The sequence below is a fragment of the Macaca mulatta genome, chromosome 8 (genome assembly GCF_049350105.2).
Source record: "Macaca mulatta isolate MMU2019108-1 chromosome 8, T2T-MMU8v2.0, whole genome shotgun sequence".
Taxonomy (NCBI): domain Eukaryota; kingdom Metazoa; phylum Chordata; class Mammalia; order Primates; family Cercopithecidae; genus Macaca; species Macaca mulatta.
The window spans coordinates 112,443,198-112,467,304 of NC_133413.1; the positions used below are offsets into that span (position 1 = coordinate 112,443,198).

Consider the following 24,107-nt stretch of genomic DNA (forward strand, 5'->3'; position numbering starts at 1 on the left):
GAGTTGGGGAAGATGAAGTTCTGGAGATGAATGGTGGTGATGGTTGCACAATAATGTCAATGTACTTAATGCCACTAAACTGTACACTTAAAAATGGTTAAAATGGTAAATTTTATGTTATGTATATTTTATACTATGACCAGCAACAAAAACCCTCAAAAATGCTTAAAGGAACAGGCAGACATGTGGGCACGTGAAACCAGTCAGGATGTGTGACAGACAGAAGGGTGGGGATTCCAGAGACCCGTGTGCATGCGTCCTCTCTAAAGAGAACACGCATCACTCAGCTCTCCGATTGCTGCCAGGCAGGAAATGGACCCAGTAGTATATGCGGATATTATGATTTTTCAGGAGAAGCCTGAAATCTGCATTTTTATAAAACATCCGCTATTTTTTTAAGTTAGCAACAAATTTTTAGAAGTTTTTAAAAAACTACAAGTCAAATAAAGGGTGTCTGCAAGCCTCTAGCTGACACCTGATTTAGTGGTGAATTAGCAGCATTCTATATACGAAGGCTGCACTGGATCCAGGGCAGAAAGCCGAGTCCTAACAGTATTAGCTTGTGCAGGGAATTATTTCCAGAGTGTGTTGCTGGCCTATGCATTCACAAAGGAAGGCCTAGGAATATATCGCAACCATAACCTTATTTTCAGAAGCTTTGAACAAGTGGAAATGGGGTATTTTATGTGTGTGTTTTGTTTTGCTTTTGTGTGGCTAAAATGAGAGCTTTTGGAATTCTTGTGTGTATGGAACAGGCTGTTCATTTATTGACCAGTGTGATAGATTCCCACATTAGTCTCAGACTAGAAATGAATGCCCCTTTGAATGCCCCTTAGAATAATAAAGATGTGAGCAACATTTATCCAAATTACATGAAGAGCAACTTAGCAGTATTAACACCTCTCACTCTTACAAATGGGGCTGTGTGGGAGCCTGAATTTTAAAACAAAATCAATGTTTTAATTTTCTATCTTATGGAGTTGAAGCTGGGGATGGGAGAATGACTTCTAAATAATTAAGCATCTTATAACAAACTAACATGAACTGTAACTAAGTAAAGGCAACTCTGAAACAGAACTCATAGCTCTTAAAACTCATCCTCTATTCTTCAAAATAATCGATTTTATTTGTCATGTTTTTCTTTTTATTGCTATGCTGTAAATGAAGCAAATAATGTCTTTTGAGTAAGAATGTGATGTAATTCATTGATTGCTAGGCAGTAATATTCAATTCATTTTAACAAATGTATATCAAGCACCTTTTCAATGCTCAGAATTGTGATGGGCACAGTAGGTAATACAAAAAAAATTGTGTCCATCCTCCTCTCACAATTAACACTCCACCCAACAATACAGCTTACATTTCAAATAGGGCAACGAGGAAAGCAAACGTAAAGCAATCAGCGCGCAGACGAAGGCAGAGACTACCCTGTGGCTCCCCTTGAGTTCCACGGGGAGGAAACATTTTGTGCCCCAATACCCCTAACTCTTGCTGGGGGTACCCTTGTTAGGGCACATGTGTCAGAGCTGGCAGGGACACCAGAGGACATGGAGCAGTCTTCCACCTTCAGATTTGATATTTATTGCATAGATGAGGTATCTGAGGCTCAGTTAAGGGATTTTTCCAAAGGCACCTAGCAAGTGGAAAAAGGGTCCAGAACCCGGAGCCCAGCTTCTGAGGTGTGGCCCCCCAGCCCCACTCCACTGCCCATTGCCTCAGCAGCAGCGAGTACTCTTCCTCCGCTGCAGAAGCACTTCCTGAGCTCCTCCTTCTGCACACCAGGCTCTGCCCAATCCCACCGATGTCTGGAATGCAGTTTGTCGCATTTATGAAAGTTTAACAGCAAGATCAAGGGAAAGGAGAGAGAGGTGGGTGAGCTCTTGGTTTCTAGCTGGGCCTCACAATTCTTGTGCCTCTCAGGGGTCACTACAGGTCCAAGGCCTGGTCCTCAGCTCTGCACATGCAGGAATTTGATTTTATCAGTTCACTCGGGGGTGATGAGACCCTAGGGGACCAACCCACACCAACTAAATGATCGAGGCACTGACTGATAAACCAGAAGGCCACTTTAGTATCCTGGGAAACATATTGTCAGGGGGATCCGGATATGCTTCTCTTGGGCTTTGAAGTCCTTTTGGGGAAACCAGATGAGTTAAGAGGAGACTCTGGAAAATACAGACTCAGAGGAAAGGAACTTTGGTGGACTCAGCTTCACGCCAACCTCCCAGCTGTCCCTGTGCCTTCCCTCTCCTCTACTGTCCTTGCCAACGATTGCCACGTCTCCTCTCCCTAAACACACTCTACCCCATTCTCTGCCTGTTCAAATCATATTAACAGTTAACACCTATTGAGTGATTGAGTGCTTGCTTACTATGGGATGGGCACAGTTCTAATAGTTTTATATAATTTCCCTAACACCCAATTCTCTCTTAAACAAGAGAATAATGACAGTCCATACCGCACAGTGTTAGGGAAATTATATAAAACTATTAGAAATAAAGGCTCAGAAAGGTTAAGTAACTTGCCCATAGTGAAGCAGCTAGCAAGACACCACCAGGATTCAAACCCAGGCAGTCAGACCCTAGAGCCCATGTTGATTGTTTTTTTTTCTTTTCTTTTTTTTTCTTTTCTTTTTTTTTTTTTTTTTTTTTGAGACAGGGTCTCACTATGTCACTCAGCCTGGAGGGCAGTGGTGCAATCACAGCTCACTGAAGCCTTGACCTCCTGGGCTCAAGCAATCCTCCCATCTCAGCCTCTAGAGTAGCTGGGAGGCACTCTGGCCCCCTCAATGCCTATCTCACTGTTGTTTGCAATTGAAAAACCTCAAAACAGCATGTAAAGAAATAACAACTGTTAAATATGAAAGTCAACATTACATGAAAATCAACAGAAGAGAAGAGAAACAGAAGAGAAACAGAAGAGGGGACTTTTTTAATCCCTTAAATACAAATTTTTAAATAAGTGAAAAGGCAACTGCCTGAAAATTTTGATAGGCATAAGCTGATAATTTGTTCCAATGGACATCTGGGATCATTGTAGCAGGTGGAGTAAGCAAAGAGATATGGTAGTTCTGTTAGTACAAAATTATATTTACAAACACACACGCACACGCACACGCACACAAACACATACACACAAACTGCTACTGAACATCTGCGGTCACGGAGACTCAAACCATATCCGCAAGTGTGAAGACTTGCTGGTTTGACCTCCACACGACTTCAAGTCCCTGATTATATATTTAGTTCCTGATTATATAGTTAAAAACCAATTATTTCCCAGTGAGTATTAAGATCATTGATATATAAACTGGGCATTTTAATCATTAGCTAAATAAACTGAGTTTTAAATCCTAGGCACTGTGAGGGTTTACACAAAGCCTGTATGTAATTTACCAGTCATTTTAATGCCAGAACAGCTTAGATTTCAAATAGGGGGCACCTAGCAAGAGCCCTTCAAGTCTTATCCTTCTACTTGATCAAAAAGTAAAGACAAAACCATCCTGTGATCATCTTTCTCAAAAAGTTGCAAATCTTAATAACAATTTTCTTTGACTAAATATCATCATCTTTCAGAATTATAACCTAAAAAAAGGCCTAGGATGTAGGCCTACCCCTGCACTTTGGATTTCCTAGGTCTTTAAATTTGTCACATAAGAATCAGCCTGTGGTCCAGTCTGCTTTTCCTGGGCCCCAAAACCTTTATTACAGCTGGCCAGTTATTTGTAATAGACCTGAAAATGTTCAATAGTGATGTGGGTTGTTTTGCATGGACAGTATCCCTTCCCATTTCTTGTGGTACTAACATGTCCATTGTCACGGGAGACCACACTCCCCCATTCCCAGTCTATGTGCTTTAATGCATGTGTGGGGAGTGGAAGGAGACTTAAGCCCTTTCCAGGGATGGACAATGACCCACGCCTGACCAATCAGCTTGGCTGCCATGTTTGGTTGAGCAATAGGCATGAAACCAATTCAGGGTAATAAGAATCAAACCTGGAAACTTTGCTGTAACTATGGGGAAAGAGAAGCTTTCTGCTGGAATTGTTCAGTGAATAGATAAGCCCAGAGCTTCTGATGGTATCTCGAGATCATGTAGAGAGGACGTGCCTGCGGATAAAATCAATCCAGACGAACACAGAGCCAAGAGATAGATTTCTGATAATATCGCTTGAGACCTTGATCCAGGCAAACCTTTGCCTTTATAATTACATGAACCAATTAATTTGATTTTTTTTTGTAAGCCCCTTTGAATCAGGTTTCTAACATTTGTAACCTAAGGAGATGTAGACTATATAGATACAGATATATATAGATTCTTTTAAGTAGAAACTTTGTAAAGATAACAAAAAATGTTTATCAAAGTATAAAATGAGTTTTTACCAGAGATGTTAACTTCTTGCTATGAACTACTTCCCATTCCAGTGTGCACTGCCTTTCGCACAATCCCCTCCTCAGGGAAATGGCCACTAATGAGACTAAGATAAAGAGCAACATGAAGGCAGGTAACTATTTTGCTGCCCGGGCTCCAACAGCTTGTGTTGCCTGACTCAGTGAGCTGGACCAATAGGAATCTCTTGCTTATAAATTTATGCCAGGAGATGCTGAGGGAAATTGAAGTCTCATGGTACAGCCTTATGGGTTTGGTTGACCTTCAGGCGCCATATGTAAGATAAAGAAACAAGACAGGAGAGAAGAGCAGGGGCTAGTTGAGCAGAGACCACATGACCTCTGAGAAAGAAAATGGCTCCATTCCTGATTTTCCAGTCCCTTGTTTTGAACGCCATGAGGCCCAGCTGTACTTTGATTCACTGTCATGGAATCTTTTCCAGGAACAGATCTAGAATAGTGGTTAGAAATCATGGCTCCAGAGTCACCTCCTGCGTGCGACTCACTTCTCCCACTTCCCACACAGCTGCCTTAGAGAACATCCTCTACGCCTGCTCCTCCATAGTAAAATGGGAATAATAACACACTACCTCCCAGGATGGGCGAGAAGATTCCATGAGATAATATACTCAGAACAGTGTCTGGCACATAGTGAGGTCTGAATCAATGAGAGTAGTAGTCATTGCTACAAGAACCCCGATACTCAAATTAGTTTGAGTGACATCCTAGTCCTTTACCACCAAGAGGGCCCTTCTAGAACAACATTTTTTTTTTTTTTTTGAGACAGAGTCTCACTTGAGTGCAGTGGCGTGATCTCGGCTTACTGCAACTTCTGCCTCCCAGGTTCAAGCAATTCTCCTGCCTCAGCCTCCCAAGTAGCTGGAATTACAGGTGTGCACCGCCATGCCCGGCTAATTTTTTTGGTATTTTTAGTAGAGATGGGGTTTCACCATGTTGGCCAGGCTGGTCTCAAACTCCTGACCTCATGTGATCCTCCAGCCTCAGCCCCCAAAGTGCTAGGATTACAGGTGTGAGCCACCACACCCAGCAGAACAACAATTTTCTAAATGGTTAAGTATAAATATATTTTGATACAATACATATAAAACTATTATCATATATTTATATACCTACAGCTATGGGTAGCACAGGAAAGTGTATATATATTAAGTGTGTATATATTAAGTATAAATATATTTTGATACAATACATATAAAACTATTATCATATATTTATATACCTACGGCTATGGGTAGCACAGGAAAGTGTCTCGGATGTGTGGACACATCCCTGTTCTCATCCTTATCCTGCACTGTGCCCTGATCCTCTAGGGTCCTGCACTGAACCTTCAGGGCTGGTTAATTCCATACACCAGGGCTGACATGCCAGCCTCTAAGACTTCTCTCTTTGTCTGCAACTGCTAGAAGCTTAGCCTCCTCTTCCATTGCAGTCTATCGCTCTAGCTATTTCTGCAGCTCCTTGTTCTTGTAGGGGAGGTGTCCTGTGTGTAATGCATGCACTCTGCAAAAAAACGCAGAGGCCATGGAATTAGGAGAGTTTCTATAGACCATTCTGTCTTTCAGTATGTAGACAACAGCTAAGTCCAACCCATAAGCCTTCTCTCATTACTCAAACCACTGTCCTATGACGCTTCCTGTGTCAAGTGGGCCCACCCCTTCTGAGGTTGGAAAGAAAATTCACCTGAGGCTGGAGGGTTTTGATTTTTCTACTGCTTTGTCCCCGTCTGTGAAAACCACACAAGTTAAGTTCACAGACTTTGTCCCTTTCCAAGTAAGTACTATTTAATCATTCTGAACTGCTGATGTATGCTTTCTAGCCCTTTAAAAAAAAACTGATTTTACTAAAGAACGATGATATAAATCAACTTTCAAAGAAACTTTTTATTTTAGAAAATTATTTATCCACAGCCTAAATATATGTGTGTATCTATTATACATATATACACACACACACACACACACACACACACACACACAAATATTCTTCAAATCTGTTCCCCAAAATGCATTATGAATAAGAGGCACACAAGAGTCCTAAAAAGGAACAAAAGTTGGAGTACTTAAGGAAAAAGTAAGAATCTTTAACAATGGCCCTGGTACATTTTGTTTTGCATTCTTTTCTAAAAGGCAATAATCAAGGAATTAAATCTATACTCCCCAAGGCCTTTCTCCCACCCTTCTGGTAAAATCAAGGCATGAACTTTTTAGTACAATTGCTACTCTAAAGATCAGAGAACCAAAGTATTCTTACAGCTACAGAAGAGGGCTAAGGAAAGAAAGGCTGAGCTCATTCAGCACACTCCAAAGTCCCAAGCAAAGGGACATTCTCATGTGGGAATAAGCCACTTTTTAACTTTAGAGACGGTCCCTTGAGTTACAAGCTGATTATGTCCTAAGTTTCTTTCTAACCTGAAATGTTTAGAATTTAGAACGTATTCTCCTCTAACAGCAACACTATAAGTACTGAATTATGTCACCCTAAAGAAAGCGTTCCTGAGAAGTCACATAGTTTTGTCTTGAGGGCCCAGCCACAACTGGTATCCTTTTTTTATGGAAATGCATTTAGAGTTCCAAATAAGACATAGCGTCTCAGTGCCTCTGACCCTACAGGACTGTCACCAATGCCAAGACACCAGTGGTGGCCAAGGCCTGCGTCCTTCCCCTCACCCCACCCACGCTGACCTGCAGAGGGAAATCTCAACAGGCAAGAGTAGGGGCAGGAGGGGCTCTTCCTGCCCCTGCTCCTGGTCCCCACTTGGCCGCCAGCAGAGAAGGCAAAAAGCAGGAACTAGAGGCCAGCAAGGTACAGGATGGGGGAGGGAAGGAGACTTGGCTGAGACTTGGGCAGGCGAGCTCCCCCGCCTCAGCTGGGGACTGCCTGTGCTCTTAGCTATCATTTCCACTGTGGGTTGCTAAGTGCTATACATAATGCAAAAGTAAATAGTTACACAGCGCAGTTTGGCATACACAAAAACACACATCAATCAACCAATGGGGGAAAAATACTCTCAAAGTTTCTAGGTTTATTTTTAGATCCTGGTTGACCAGTTGAGTAACCTAAATGCCCAAAGGAAGAGAAGTTGGGGCCGAAAAGTGTAGTTATTTAGAAACAGAGGACACTGACACCGAAGATCTCTAAGACCATCTGAGCTTATAAAATATGCATCAGTCAAGTCCTTGGGTGTTTTAAATGCCTCGTGGTAGTTCTGTGAATAGGAAACAGCCTGCAATGCACTCGTAAGACGTGCTGGACGGAAAACATCCTCCAGCATTGCAATCAAGGCAGCAGAGTAGACGCAACACAAAATATTGATATCCTTTTGTAAAGGTCTAAGGACAACAGCAGGAGCTACAACAATACTAAAGTAGTAAATTCTTCAAGGAGAGGAAAAGTGCTTTTTTCACCTTGTATTTCCCACATCTGGCATAGTGCCGTGGACAGAGCGGGTTCCCAATAAATGTTTGTTAAATAGGAATAATAATAATAATGCTCCTGGAAGAGCCGTCAGTTCTAGGCAGCCTTTTTGAGATTCTCCTCATAGTGGTCAAAGTAGCCAACTAAGATTAAAGTTTCAAACACAAATTTATCACTAAGAAAGGGAACCAGAAGGACAACCACAAAAACAGACAGAAGTATATAAAATAATGAACTATTGGATTGGAAAGCAGGAACAACCGTGCGTGAATCATGGAGACTGGCTCAGCCTCATCCCCTGTAAACTGAGATCGTATTTGTGGCCCTCCTACGTCACAACAATGCAGGATCAATGAATGTGAAATCGTTAGCAGAAGCATTCTGAGCTTCTCAGACCGCGCACTCCCATGGCATCCCGATATTCAATTCAAGGCAAAGATGTGGGGCCTGAGAAATCAGGTTATTCTCCGTGTAACCACCTAATTCCAGGTAAATGCAAATTCTTCCCTGCCTTTGAAAAATACTCTCCTGATTATGGTACCACTAGTTTATAGCTGAAAAAAAAATGGACACATAAAAGGGATAACTTGCCTTATGGAAATGAAAGGGTTTTTTTTTTTTTCTAAGCCTCATTCTATAAAGGGTGATGGGCCAATTCATTAGTAAGTTAAAGGAGAAAAGCAATCAGTTTGGCCCCTTATTTCCTCCTCATCCTACACAAAAATAAATTATAGTTGGATTAAATAATGATTTTTTTGAAGGTTAAGAATGTTTTAAAACCAGCAGACAGCAGAGTAGCAAACCCCATAAAAGTGCAGAGCAGGCTGTCCTGTCAGTGGAAGAAATTGCAGGGAAACATTTGCCCACTCGCCAATGTCAAACTATGTCAAATGGGCAAGTGATATACTAATATTTGGGGAAATATTTGTACCAAATGTGCCAAAGATGTTTTATTATGATAAAGATCTTATGTCCACAATATATATTTTAAGTAAAAAATAAAGCAAGTTACAGAATAATATGTATACTATGACTGAGAATATCAAGCCCCCTTTGTATCTTTAAAATGAAGTGTATTCACACAAGGAGAAAGGTAGGGAAACACCCAGGCCTTTAGCACTGGCTCCCTGGGAGAAGAAATGAGCCATCAGAGCTTTTTCTTTGTGGATCTTTGTCCTGAATTGTTTCTCTTGTTATCACAACCATATATTGCTTTTAAAATTTGAAGGACATTTTTTTTTAAATTTTAACTGATATGAAAAACATTGAAGGGCAAAGAACATGTAACTGAAAATTAGGAAGAGAAGAAATGCAACTAGTATATAATAATATAAAAAAGAAATGTTCAGCCTCACTAGTCATCAAAGAAATACAAATTAAAAGAAAGTATTTTGGATTGCCTAGGACAGTCCCTATTTCTGCCTGTCATTTTGCTGTAATTATTAGAAAGCACCCCACTTTCACTCTCAAAACTGTTCTGATGTGAACAATAAATTATACGGTCATCCTAGATGTAGCCAAGAAATATTTCTTGGCCAGTTATCATGTGCTACCTACTAGGTTGGGCACTTAGATTAGTTAGTGAAAGTATTTTGAAGTGATGATGGTCAAGGCATGGTAAAGGAAGATGAAATCGACACAGTCACACAACATGATTTGCTCTAACCCATTTGGAAAAGTAACTTGGCTTTTGCTAAAAATGTGTTAAGAGTTTTTAAATGTTCAAACCTTCCATCTATTAAATTCACTAAAACTATATCCTAGGATATAATGTTAAATGGAGAAAAATGTTATTGTACAAAAATAATAATAGCAAAAAATGTATATAAAATGTTGACCAAATGTACAAAAATTGAATGACTAAGTAAACTGAGGTATAATCCATTCAATGAAATATTATACATGCAATAAAGCATTGTCTACAAAGATTGCAGAATAAAACATAAAATGTTTGGGACATATGGTTAAATGAAAAAAATAATTTTAAAAAATAGATAAATATGACTATGTAACTAAAAAAAAAATCTCTATAGTAAGTAATGATAATAAATATCCCAAGATGCCTTTGAATATTTGGAATAAGAGTGATTCTTCTTTCTAATTTTCTATATTGTGCATATTTTATTTTATTTTATTTTATAATACCTTACTTTTATAATTGTGGGGGCAATGATACAGAGGGAACGACACCAAAGGTCTGGGGAACATATTCTTTAAATGTCTTCCTGCTGCTTTCCCAAGAAACTTCAGAGGCTAGAATGGACTTCTGGTTCTCATTGCTTGTCCTTTGGCCTGGCATAGAAATGGTCATCATGTCTTCCAAAGGGTGAGGCGGTGGGAACGCAACATCACCGACTTCCCACATCCCCAGCCTCCACTTACAACAACTGAGAAAATTTAGATTATATGACTAAAGAGACGTGTGTGTGTGTGTGTGTGTGTGGTGTGCAAATGCGTATCTGAGTGTTGCTTCCTCTCTCCTTCCCCTGTCCTCAAGGGCAGCAAGACAAACTCCAGAGCAATGGTGCAGCAATCTGCCTTTAAAAATACAATAACAACGCAAAAGAGTGAGAGCCAAAGGAACCCCAGCCAGAGCAACACCCCAATATTAAACAGTTTTAAATAACAACAAATTAAAGTCCATCTCTCCTCTCAAACTTGCCATATAATCCAAATGACTCATCTCAGATCTCTAACTGCAGTAATTGAGGCCCTATCTCAAATATTGGAATTAGGCTAAATATCTCCCCTTCAAGCACATGCAACAGTCAGATAAATGTTCAAAATCTCTTACAGAACACTACAGTTACATACCCCACATAAATGATACATACATCTTCACAAAATCGTTACATAAACATAGGGGAAGAAAAGACCCCAAATATTAACTCTGGCTGCCTTTGAACATTTGAATTATGGGTGATAACACAACAGTTATGTTCCTAAAACTGCTGGGGTAAATTAGAAACTTTTAATTTCAATATTACTATAAATACACCCAAGGATGTTCACCACTGAAAGAAATTCTCTGAAATGTTTATAAAAACAAAAACATTTGGCCGGGCGCGGTGGCTCAAGCCTGTAATCCCAGCACTTTGGGAGGCCGAGGCGGGCGGATCACAAGGTCAGGAGATCGAGACCACAGTGAAACCCCGTCTCTACTAAAAATACAAAAAATTAGCGGGGCGCGGTGGCGGGCGCCTGTAGTCCCAGCTACTCAGGAGGCTGAGGCAGGAGAATGGCGTGAACCCGGGAGGCGGAGCTTGCCGTGAGCCGAGATCGCGCCACTGCACTCCAGCCTGGGCAACAGCGTGAGACTCCGTCTCAAAAAAAAAAAAAAAAAAACAACAACAAAAAAACATTTTAGTAAAGAAAACAATGATCTCCCTAATTTATCTCTTTAGGAAATTCAAATATTTGTGATATCTTGCATGAGATTATTTTCTTAAAGGTAGGGTGCACCTGTACCTTTGATATTAAGAACAGCAGCATCAGCACTTCTATTCGTGAGATGCTGCATCTTCTCCTTACATGTGTTATTCTACTTAACCCTCTCAACCTTCACAACAACCCCATAAGGCAGGTACTATTATTGCTTCCATTGTCACCTGAAGATTCAAGCTCCAGGGGCCTCACAGCTAATAAGTGGCAATACTAAGACCAAAACCAGATTAATCCAGCTCCAGAAGGGATGTACTTTTTCCACCAGAGAACTAGAGATTGCCTCCACATTATTTTTTTATACCAAAAATATCCCTTGCCTAAGCTTGTTTTAGACAAACTGTGATAAAAACAACTGTTATCAACTAACCAAACAAATTGGCTATCAATACACATTTAGCTATTGTAAATGAAGAATATACTGAATGACTACATCAGTTTTCAAAAAAGTTATCCAGTCCCCATATTAGAACTACAGGAAGGAAGCTGCTATAGTTTAAATATGGTTGTTTGTCTCCACCAAATCCGATGTTGAAACCTGATCCCCATTGTTGGAGGTGGTTCCTAATGGAAGGTGCTTGGGTTGTAGGGGTGGGTGCCTCACGAATAGATTAATGCCCTCCCTGGGTGGAGGAGGGAGGGAAGTGAGTTCTCACTCTATTAGTTAGTGGAGAGCTGATTATTAAGGGCCTGATACCTCCCCCTCCCTTTCCTTCCTTTCTGGCCATGTGATCTCTGCACGTGCCAGCTTCTCTTCACTTTCTATCATGAATGGAAGCAGCCTGAGGCTCTCACCAGATGCCCAATCTTGAATTGTTACAGACATCAGAATTATGAGCCAAATAAACCTTTTTTCTTTATAAATTACCCAGTCTCGCTTATTCCATTATAGCAATGCAAAATGGACTAAGACAGAAGCTATGCATGCCCTTCAGACAATGGAAACAGAAAAAAATAAACCAATTAAGTGGTCTAGGGCAGGAAAAAGAAAGGTATAGACAGGCCTAAAAATAGTTTCCACCTTATCTCTGTTTCAATAATAGCAGATTAGCACGTATTCTCTTGGAAATGTCACCCAGGCAACCAGAAATACAAAGACAAAGATGTTCCAAAAAACACATGTATGTAAATCTGTTTTTGCCATCTTTTGAGCATAAATGATCACTATTGCAAGAAAGACAATAATTAGGGGATTATCTTTTTTAAAAGTAGGCACAGAAGAAAGTTTACCCTCGTGTAAAGTAGGGTAACAAAGTATAAAGGTAGGTATCTATCTATCCTCAAATTCAGGCCAACAATCTATTAGGAATATTAAACATATTTTTCCCTATGTTTTTCAAATCTCATGTTTTTATCTCATAAACCAACGGCAGACGAATACAAAATACGGTAGGCTGGCAAATTTTAAAAACGTATTTTGAAAACTGCTCAAAAATAACTGCTTTAGAAACCACTTAAGTAGAGTAACTGTTTCTTTACCTGGATTGTCTAGGACAGTCCCCATTTGTGCCTGCTGTTTTGCTGTAATTACTGGAAAGCCCTCCCCTTTCACTCTCAAAAATGTCCCCATGTGAACAATAAATTATGTAGTCGCCTTATATTTAGCCAAGAAATATTTCTTGGCCAGTTATGATGTGCTACCTACGGGGTTGGGCACTTAGATTCGTTTTTTTAAAAGGTATATAAGATAACAACAATTTCAGAACAATCTAGTTGAAAAGACAGAAATAACACCCCGAACAACCGTGAATCAATGAAAACTTGATAATCCTTGGTGTAGTCTAGGCTGTCAGTGTCTGAGTTCAGATCTGAGAAAAGTAGCGAGTGTACCCCCTAGAGGGGGTCACTCCATGGAACTAAAGCTAAAAGCAACAATGCTTCTTGAGCACTTCCTGTGTGCCCGGCACTATGATAAGCACGATGCCTGCGTGATCTCGCTTCATGCTCAAAACAGCCCTGTAAGTGAAGGGCTGTCATTTGCTCATCTTATGGATGAGATGACTTCCCCAAAGTCAGGCCAGAGAATTCAGATGTCTAGCTCTCAAGCATATGTTCCCCACCACTGTAGATGTGGATGTGCTGCCTTCTGATCGCCCGTCTCTGCCAGGAGCCAGCCCGGCAGAGTCACCTGTTATCACACCCCTCAGCTTCTCTCCACCCTGCAGCACAGCAAGGTGTGGCCAAACTCTCGCCAAGGGTTACCAAATCAGGTAAAGCCCAACCAGAAAATGAAAGAGGCTGCTCTTGAATCCTACAGAGGAATCCTATTGAAGAGGCTATTGAGAAGAAAGTCACACAGGGGTTCAGGAAAGCAATGAAGGGTAATGCCGGACTCTAAGGCTAGTAATAGCAGGAAGCCATGACCACCCTAGACCTGAAGGCATAAGGGGAGGAAGTGGCTGAAGGAACCTAAAGAGGGTGGCGATATGGAGAGGACAGCTGAGATATCCAGACTGCTTACTGCCCTTGCCCTACAGAAGAGCTGTGCGCCAACCAAGTCAGAGGAAACTGGCCTGGTCACTCTTTGGGAATTAAGGTGCCAGGTAGGCAAAAGGATACCATCCTCAGCATATATACAAAGCCCGGGCCAGTTTCATGGGCATGTGACCTATGCCATCACACAGGCCCCATGCTCAGCAGGGCCCCACACTGGCATGAATCCTCCACTAGCACCATCTTGAAATTCTTAATTTTTTTAAACAAAGTTCCCACAGTTTGATTTTGCTCTGAGCCCCACAAACTATGTAGCTGATCCCCTGCAGGGCAAACCTTTTCTTCAGGTAGGGAGACTAAATTCTGTACATATCACAGTATTCCGATACACGGTTCAAAACAAAAGGATCCAAAGTTAATATTAACCAGAGTAACAATGATACAGTAGGATAGGTAACATGAAGGGGCATTTTTACCTTTTTTTCTTTCCTTCCTCTCTTTTGAAATCAAACTGTAAAGCAGCTGAGAAACCAAAATTAGCTGCCCCTTAGAGAGAAACAGACCTTAATTACAACTGCCTCTCCATAGCACAGACTGAATGGATTTTGGCTCTTCCCCAGTTAATGCGATCAATGCAGACAATAAAACAGAATAATTGATGCCCTGGAGAGGACTTTTCTGATACACCTCATTTGATGGGCTACAGTCATCGAATTCTCCAGGCCATTGCCAAAGCTACTCTTTACCTTGCCTTATGTGCCCAATGTACGGAGGCCCTACCTTGGGGCTCACTGTTGAAAATACATAAATAAAAGACCCGCCGATGGGCCAGTGGCATTCACAAACAGTATTTGTAGTGGATGCTTCCTGAAGCATGGGCTTAGAAACGAGTCTCTACTGCTTCTGCTTCCCTTTCCTGAAAGGCTCCAGCATCCGTAGCCTTCCTCTGAGGAATTATATTTCTAAAAGAATCTGAGAAAGCCCCAGCTGAGAAGCCCGAACAGGACCAGTGGCAGCTCTTTTTCCTGTTCATTTCCTTCAATGCCATCCAGCAAAACGAAGCCCAGAAAACATTTAGCTGAGATAGGGAACAAACTGACTTTTGACAGCCTCTTTCACTCACCCCTTTATTTCAGAAGTAAAGGATGGTAGATTTTAAGTGTTTGTTTATTTTGTTGTCTAAAGTTAGAATAAAATTTCAAATGATCAAATCAAAAGCATCTAGAATCTAGATGCTAGAATCAAGGAATCTAGAATCCAGGCAGCAAATCAAAGCTAGGGGCACCGTCACAGAGTCAGAGAATCAATAGTTGCCGTGTATACTAACTACTGAGCTCTGTCATGGGGTGAATGGTGGCGACCCCCAAAAAGAGGTATGTCCAAGTGTCCAAGACTTTTTTTTATTTTTTTTGTGGGGTGTTGTTGTTGTTTTGAGACAAAGGCTCACTCTGTCACTTAGGCTGGAGTGCAGTGGTGTCAACATGGCTCACTACTGCCTCTATCTCTCAGGCCCAAGAGATTCTCCTACCTCAGCCTCCTGAGTAGCTGGAACCACAGGTGTATGCCAAGAGGCCTAATTTTTTTTTCTTTTTTTTTTTTTCTTTGTAGAGATGGGGTCTCACCTTGTTGGCCAGGCTGGTCTCAAATTTCTGGACTCAAGCAACCCTCCTGCCTCAGCCTCCCACAGTGCTGGGATTACAGACATGAGCCACCAGGCCTGGCCATAACCAAGCTTTAACCCCTGGAACCAGTGAATACGACCTTATTTGAAAAAAGGGTCTTTGCAGATGTAATAAAGGATCTTAAAATAAAATCATTCTGGATCACACAGGTGGGTTCTAAATCCAGTGACGAATGTCTTTATAAAAGATGCGCAGAGGAGAGACGCACAGAGAGAAGAGCAGGAAGCAATGTGACGTGGAGCACAGCTCAAGTGATGCAACCTCATGCCCAAGAATGCTGCAGCCCCCAGAAGCTAAAAGAGGCAAAGAATGAAGCCTCCCCTAGAACCCCTGGAGGAAGCATGGCATCTTGGCCTCAGACTTCTAGCCTCCGGAGCTGTGAGAGAATAAATATCTGTTGCATTAAACCACCATTTTGTGGTCATTTGTTTCAGCGGCCACAGGAAACAAATATAAGTTCACAGCCCCATCTCTCACCTGTGGCCTCAGCTTCACAATCTCCAGCCAGGGACTATATGAAGCCTTCCAAAGCAGCCCATTCCGTGTTCACGGTGGGCCTAGTTCCGGCCCCACATGAGTCTAATCCCTTTCCCTCAGTGCAGTGCTTTCATGTATGTGAAGAAAAGAATATAAAAGTCCACAGAGCGATTCCAGGCCAGAGAGTCCCAGCTACTGTCCTCGGCATCTGCCAGCTCATGAGAAATCCCCTTAACTTGTACCTGTCAGGGCAGCACAGACGGAACAAGCCTCTCCCTTCTTTGAACAGTATTCTCTTATGGCAGCCCAAGGTCTCACTAATGTTTAAAGAGCCAGGTGACACTGTCAACTCTGTTGGCACTTTCAACTCAAAAAATAAAAAAAATTTAAAAAAAAAACCCCCACAACTTGCATCTTTTTCATGTGGAGCAAATGTGATTCAAGGACAGATTGTCACTCCCATCAAGTATATGGAAAATATTCTTTTTATCTAAATATAATAAATCAAGTATGAAGTATGCCTGTTAAGTACATTATTTTTGTAAAAAGTGGGGGATCTGAGCAGGCACCCGTACCACCTATTGACAGCCAAGCCAAGTTTGTACACATCAGATTATTTCCAGAGTCAAAACACACAGGTTGGGGAAAACGTACCTTCCAGATCCAGCTGCATATACAGAAGAAATGTGCTGATTTCTGATTGTCAGTCTTCAGATTTCAGCTCCATAACCTGCACTAGCTCCCAATGTTGGTAAATCACTCAACCTCTCAATGCCTCGGTTCAGTTCCCTATAAATTGGGGATAACTAGAACACTACTTTCTGTTGGCTGCTATGGACTACAAGATAGTCCCATATCAACAGGCCTTCTTGAGGTCTGGCTCTGGCTAGTTTGGCCAACTGGGTGGCACCGGCACCAGATCAGAGAATGGAAGAGAGTGGTTGGGGCCTTATTCACCTGGATGCCTCCCCACCAGGCCATGATAGGCAGTAGTCATATTCCTCTACTGAAAACCACAGCTCCTGCCAGCAGTCCTGTCCCCTGAACAATTCCATGTTCATGCTGTCAGGGCTGGGTGGTGAAGGCTTCCATGCATTGCTGGCCACTTCTGGTGGGTTCCTTGACCTTACCCACACCTTTGTAAATAGTCCCTTCATTAACTCTCCTCAGTTACTCCCTTTTGAGCAGTTCATCTTCCTCCTTAAGGGATGCTGGAGGAGGAATCTTTCATAGGATTTATCAGAATTAATCAATACTTGAATCACCTTTAGGCATTTGCTATCATGAGTGCTATTTTTAGCAACAGTAGTCTACTTCTCTGAGGAATCCTGGGCCATGAGATCTCTCAATGCTGTATTTATGTTTCCTCCCCAAGTTCAAAACCATTTACTAGAGATAGACATAATATTTTCAGTGGTACAGATGTGGGGAAAACTATTATGTTCTCTCATCTAAATAATTAAAGTAACTTCTCTTCTCCCCGCCCCCTCCCTCTCTAATGTCCAAACCTTCTGATCATGCCATTATTACAGGCAACACCTATCCAATGGTTCCCCTCGAATGAAGTTTAAACTCTCCCACTATTTCTCACAATTCTATTCCAACCTACCTTCAAGAATGTGTTCAACATTTCACACCTACTAGTATTAAAAGAAAAAACAGAAAATAACAAGTGTTGATGGAATCCTTGTGTGTTGCTTGTGGGTATGTTAAATGGTACCACCACGGAAAACAACGGATGTTCCTCCAAAAATTAAACACAGAATTGCCATATAACTCAGCAATTCCATTTCTGGGCATATACCCAGAAGAACTGAAAACAGGGACTTTAACATATCACTGTACACCCATATTCACAGCAGTGTTTTCACAATAGCCAAAAGATGGAAGCAACCCAAATATCCATCAACAGATACATGGATAAACAAAGTGTGGTACATACATACAATGGAACATTATTCATCCTAAAAAGGAAAGAAATTCTGCCCATCTTACAACATGAATGACCTCTGGCGACATTATGATAAGTGAAGTAGACCAGTCACAAAAAAGACAAATACCATTTATATGAAGTACGAAGTACCTAGAGTAGTCAATTCATAGAGACAGAAAGTAGAATAGTGGTTGCCAGAGGTTGAAAGGTAGGAGGAAATAGGAATTTAGTATTTAATGGAAACAGACTTTCAGCTGGGCAGGATGAAGAAGTTCTGGAGATGGATGGTAATGATGGTTGTACAATAATGTGAATGTACTTAATGCCACTGAACTGTACACTTAAGAATGGTTAAAATAGTAAATTTTATGTTGTGTATATTTAACCAGTTTTTTAAAAGGTTGTATTCAAGAAATATTCATTGCTTGCCTACGGCACAAAGCACTGTACTAGGGCTGCCTCAGGAAACAAAAATGCAAGACCACCATCCCAAGGAAGGGAAGTCACCTCCTGCACATTCCCCCACCTGCTCCAGATTCTAGTCAATCCCTTCCCTAATTATGTCTTGCACTTTCACGTTAGAATATAAATTCCTACAGACAGGAGACTAGATCTTATTCAGCCTATATCTCTACAACCTAACAGAATGCTGAGAGTGTAGAAACTGCTCAAGAATATTAATCAAATAGTTGAGTAAAAATCCAGGCAGAGAATGCCATGTCATTTTTCTCATGTATTCTAGCCAGTCAGAACTTAAAATTTCTTGAAGTTATATAGCTATATTTGCAGGAATAGAGAGGCTAGAGCTTCACATAAGCTCACTAAACTCACTTTAAATATTCTGCTCACAAGTAATTCTACTAAGTGCATAAACTGTGGATATCAGATGAGAACTCCACTACTTCCTGACCATGTGACCTTGAGCAAATTATTGCATGCTGCTAAGGCTGTTTCTCTTATCTACGAAGAGGGAATGCTAATAGTCCTGTAGGGAACATCTGCTGCTTTGCAATCCAAAATCCAGGGGCTCATCTCTTGGTGAGAGTATAACAATTTTCTGCTGGAGAAACACCCCTGCTCCTATTTCTCTGCCTATCTCTAGGGATGAAACGTGTGACATGTGACCAAGCCCAAGCCTAGTAACATGTGGCACCCTGGTCACAGGAAGAGACACAGGACTGAATCAGTGCTGACGAGCCAAAGTAAGTCATTGTGAGCAATGCTGGGATGGAGACTTCCACTTTCTGGCTGGATTGAAAGCCCAGACTATGTAAGGTCTGGAGCTCTTCCAGCCATCCTACAATGAGATGGGGCCGCAGTGAGATGGTACTAACAATGGTGCCGACTCCATGAAAGCAAACTGAGAAAAATAGAGAAATGAGGTCCTGCTAACAGTGTTTGAGGCCTGAATCAGGCCATACCTGATATGTTTTCCCCTGGACTGAGGAGTTATCAGAGCCAAAATCACATTCCTTTTTTGCTGAAACAGTTTGAATGTTGGGGTTCCTGACACAACAGAATTGAGTCCTAAGTAAAACATCTTCTGAAAAATTATCATAAAGATTAAATGAGGTATCCCACGTAAACCAGGGCCACATAGTACACACTCAATAAATGGCAATATCAGTGTTAAGTGCAGTGATTGTTCGTTGCTGTGGAAGAAAGCTCCTGCCTTCTAAGGACTTTTAACTCATGTGCTCTATCCCTGATTTCTGTCTTCATTATCCACAAATGATGTTATCTAGGCTAGGAATGGTGAAGACTATTTCCTAATCCCATTCCCTAGCAGACAGACATCACTAGCTGACCACAGCACTTTCTTGCTGAGCCCAGACCCAGCCTTGGATTCCTATCGGACCCAGCTTTCCAGGCAGCCACTACCAACCAGATGACATGCAAAATGAAACCAATGTGTCTCAGCTTCACTGCAATAGTTGGCAAAGTGTTTCTATGAAGAACTAAGTAGTAAGTATTTTAGACATGGTCTCTATCACATGTTCTTCTCTGTGTTTTGTTGTGTTTTGTTTTTGTTTACAACCCTTTAAAAATATAAAGCTCATTCTTTGCTCTCTTGCTTGTACAAAAATCCCTGCTCTAGAGCTTTGAAACCAGACTCTGGGGCTGCCTCAGGGAAGCAGCAGTTCTTATCTTCCTGTGCAATTTCCTGGGACCCCAGGAGTTGGAGAGCTTGGAGTGGGTGCCTGAGTCAGAAAAGCACCCTCTGAACATATTGAATAGTCCAAAAAGTAACAGAAGAGCTTTGGTGACTGGAGGTTTCCTGTTATCATACCAATACCAGGCGATCTGAAATTCACACTCTGAGGGATGCTGTAATTCAAGGAAAAGCTATAAAACCCATCTGTGTTACGAACTTCACCTCTGCCTCCAGAACCAATTCACCGCACAACCCTTTAAAAAAATTGGACCTCCATCCCCTACAGCCACGTCTGAGATGCCCGACCTTTTTATGAGGGAAGCAAGGAAAGAGAAGGGTTCAGATCATTACGTTTCTTCATTGTTAGTCTGCCCCTCACCATTAAAAAGACACACCTCGAGGGCAAGGATCAGATCAGTTTCAAGACAGTATGCCACATTTCTTTTGACCAACTCTTGATTCCTTAGTATTTCCCAAGGTTTTTTGTTGTAGAGTGTTAGATATAAAGCTTGATTTGGTCCTCCTCTCTATTATTCTCTGTGCTTGATTCTGGCTTTAGTGAAAAGGACTGGATTGTGTTTGACTGGTGTTTGTTTATTCATTCAACAAACATGTACTACAATCAGAATCCATCTCTTAAGGCACTTGCAGGTAGGAAGACAGATGCATAGATAATAGTGCAGAATGATGCAAGGGCTATATCCAGGGTAGCATGGCAGCATGAAGCAGAGGCACCTCTGGGAGAGGGAGTGCCATGCAGCCTGCTGGAAGGCAGTGTGGCAGCAGCTGAGCTGCAAAGAATGCATAGGAGTTGACCAGACAAGGAAGGTTGGGGAGAGGATAGATGCTGAGACTCAGTGGCATGGGCAGAGGCTACATGGCGGGGGGGGGGGGGTCGGGGGGAGGCTTGGGAGATGAGGTTAATGAGGAGAGAAGGGTGGGACCGGGAAAGTGCCTGGAGTCTGAATTCTATCCTGAAAACCACAGAAAACCTCTAAAGGAAATTAAGCAGAATGACTGGCTTAGATTTTTGTTTTCAAAATGAGTGTCCACGGTTTGGAGAATGGACTGGAGTGAGATGGTCCTGATTGGGAGCAACAAGCTCAAAAGCAATTGGAACAATTCAGTCAAGAAGTGCTGAGAATATGAACTAAGTCAGTGATAGCAGGCACTGAGAGAAGAGGGCATATAGCAACAACAACAAAAATAGTAAGAGCTCACATTTATGCAGCACTTACAATAAGACATGATGCTTAGTGCTTTCTGGGTATTAACTCATTTTATCTTCACAGTAACCCTGAGATAGCTTTGTTATCTATTATCAACCTCATGCCTCAGATCAGAAAACGCAGTAGAGGTTAAGTAAGGACCCCAAGATCCAGGAGCTATTGGTGAATGAGCCACAGCTCAAACCCGGCTGTCTGGCTGCAGAGCCCACACTCCTAATGTCCATATTGGCAACTCTCCTAGTACAGTTACAGACGGAGGGTCTTAAGGACTGGACAATGAATGATTGAGACAGGGGAGACTCCAGGACAATTTCCAGAGATCTGACTTGGGTAGGTAAACATGTGAATTTCAGTTTTTCGAGCCTCCTCCCCTGAAGCTCCTCCCCAGATCTGTCCTTGCCCCGCTAGGGCAAGTACCCACACTCCCACCGTCACACCACACCCCCTCTCCTTTGCAGTCTTTGCATCACGGCCTTTGGCCATGAAACACAGGGATCTCCCAATTGGAGTGAAAAACTTCACAAGCATTTCCAATTAGGTCTGAGAAACCCGACAGCAAACTCTGCTCTTGGTAATACAGTGGCTTAGGTTTATTATTTTCAAATCAGCCAGAACTGGGAAAACTTTGAGCGAGCTTGTGTGGTTTCCTTCTGAGAGAGTGAGATCTTGGCAGCCTACTTCTGTGTTTCACCGTAGCTGCCCTACGGAACAGAACATAGACCTTCTTGCGGGGCTAGCGTGTAAGCACAGAAGCACACACAGCCGCCTCGCCTGCAGCCTCCGACAGACCGGCAGGAAGAAACTAACCCTGGCAGGAGCTCTGCAGAGAGCCAAATGGCATTCTTTCTCCATGCACAAAAGTTAAAACAAGCATCTGCAGCATTAGGGGAAAAAAAAAAAAAACCTTGTGTATTTCCTGCGGACAGGGAGACCTCCTGCCCCTCCCGGGCTGATACAACCCACTTTGCACATCCTGCTTCTCTGCGAGCTAAAAATAAATCGGTATGCACTGAAAAACACTCAAACACATCTCCCCAGCACACCCTTTCCGAGTCCTCGAGGGCAAGGACACGAATCTTTCAGGTCTTGAGTCCGAAACGCAGACTGTTTCCTCGTCCAGGTTCAACCAGCGCCTTTCGACCTCTCCCTCGGCCCCCTCCCCAGACGCCCACGCCTCGCACCCGCCTCCTGCGGCCTTTCCGGGCAGACTCCGCAGGCCCGGGATCCAGCGGATGTCCCGGACCCCCGCCCCGCACTCCGGGGCGGGATGCTCCAGATGTCCCCGGGCCGCCAGGCTCACCAACGCCCCCTTCCGCCCAGTGCGCCCCATCCCGCCCCATCCCGCCGGCCCCACGCGTCTCTGCGCGGCCCTCTGCAAAGTTGCTCTCTCCTTTTCCGCCTCCCACCCTCAGGGTCTGTGATTTTGTTTTGTTTTCCCTCAGAGGCATTGGGGGAATGACAGAGGAATTGACAGGGTGAACTGCACCCAGGAGGGAGCTGCTGGAACCAGGTTCCCAGGACCGAGCGCTCCTCGAACCCACCCCTGCGCCCGCGGCGCCCCGAGCGCATAGGTCCCCCCAGCAGCCGCTCCCGGCGCCGCCGCCCCCGGCACACCCGCCCCGGCTGCAACTCCGACTCCGCTCTGGCTCCCGAGAAGCGGAGGGAAGGCGCTGCGACTCACCGCCTCGGCCGCTCCTGGCGTCTGTGTCGCTTCGGGCGAGGCGGCGGCAGCAGCGGCAGCGCCTTCCCTCCGCCCGCCTCCCCCTGGACAGCACCGTCGCCAGCCGCGCCCCCCTCCCCAGCCTGGCTCGCCGCCTCCCTCCTCTCGGCCGCAGACCCCCTCTCCACTGCAGTCCCGCAGGCAGCCTCTCCGGGGTGGGCTTGACCGCGGGGATACAGGGGGGCCAAGATGAGGAGCGGGATTTGCAGGTGCAGTGGACGCCCCCGCCTTGCCCTGGTACAGCCACCAGGCGTGTCCCCACTGTGCCCCATAGTCCTAGCTCACCGCCCAGGCCTCTAGCCAACCTGCACTGCTACTTTCCGAGGGGTACCATCTGTTTGCCTCCTTGGGTCATGGGAGGTCAGATTCAGCCTAGAGCACCTCCTTCGAAACTTCTATTTGAGTGGGGGTCCGGGGTCCCTACTCTCCCGCAGTGAAGTTCAAGGGAGCCTTGGAAGGCAGTTGAAAAGCTTCTCAGATGGTCTACTCTGGACTCTTCATGCCCACAAGGTGGGAGGGGGCTGCTTTCGTCTAACCAGTGCTTTCTCTACCCAAAGCCTTCTGTAAACTGTCTAGGAAAGGCTTAACAAAAAATCCGGAGGAAGACATCTAAGGGGCCCCTCTCCTGCCCTTCCTTCCTCCCCTCAAATTTTTCATCTCGTGTGGAGATAATGAGAAGCGAAATGTCTTGTCAATTCATTCACCCAATATTTATCGAGTGCCTGCTGGCTGCCAGCACCTGTTTCCTGTCTTGCTGTGTCGTCCACTCATGGCCTCTCAAAAAGCCACTGTAACTAACTCCTTGTGCTTGTCAACCCCAGTGACATTTCCAGAACCCGCAGAAGGTCTCAAGAGCAACTCAACTTCATCAATTTAAGAAGTTGCTGGTTACAAATAACAAGGCTGCAAAGGCACCGTGACCTGGCCTTCCTTGTTATAATGTTTGCAAAATCTTTTAACATGACTGGTTATAGAAAGGACAGTTCCATTGAGGTCCAGACAGCTGCCAACTCTGATTTAAACATCAAGTAAAAGCACCCTTTCCTAGCTCTACTGGTTGCTTTCAATTGAAAAACAAAAATTATCTGAGAGGCCGTTAAACCGTTATCAAATACTAAAACCTTTGCTTGCATTGGGTGAGCAGGTTAGCCCAGCATTTCCCTTCCTGGACATACAGGAAGAAAAATGCTGGACTAACCTGCTAACCCAACGCA

The 24,107-nt window shown here is 43.3% G+C and overlaps 1 protein-coding gene across 8 annotated transcripts in view; it reads right to left on the reverse strand.

Moving 5' to 3' along the window:
* Positions 1 to 22,882, reverse strand: part of NCALD (neurocalcin delta) — a 443,361-nt gene extending 420,479 nt beyond the window's left edge. For all 8 annotated transcript variants that reach the window (XM_077942599.1, XM_077942592.1, XM_077942593.1 and 5 more), the window contains exon 1: positions 22,855 to 22,882. The gene's annotated coding sequence lies outside the window, so the exon portion shown is untranslated. The remainder of the gene's footprint in view (positions 1 to 22,854) is intronic.
* Between the last annotated feature and the right edge of the window lie 1,225 nt (positions 22,883 to 24,107).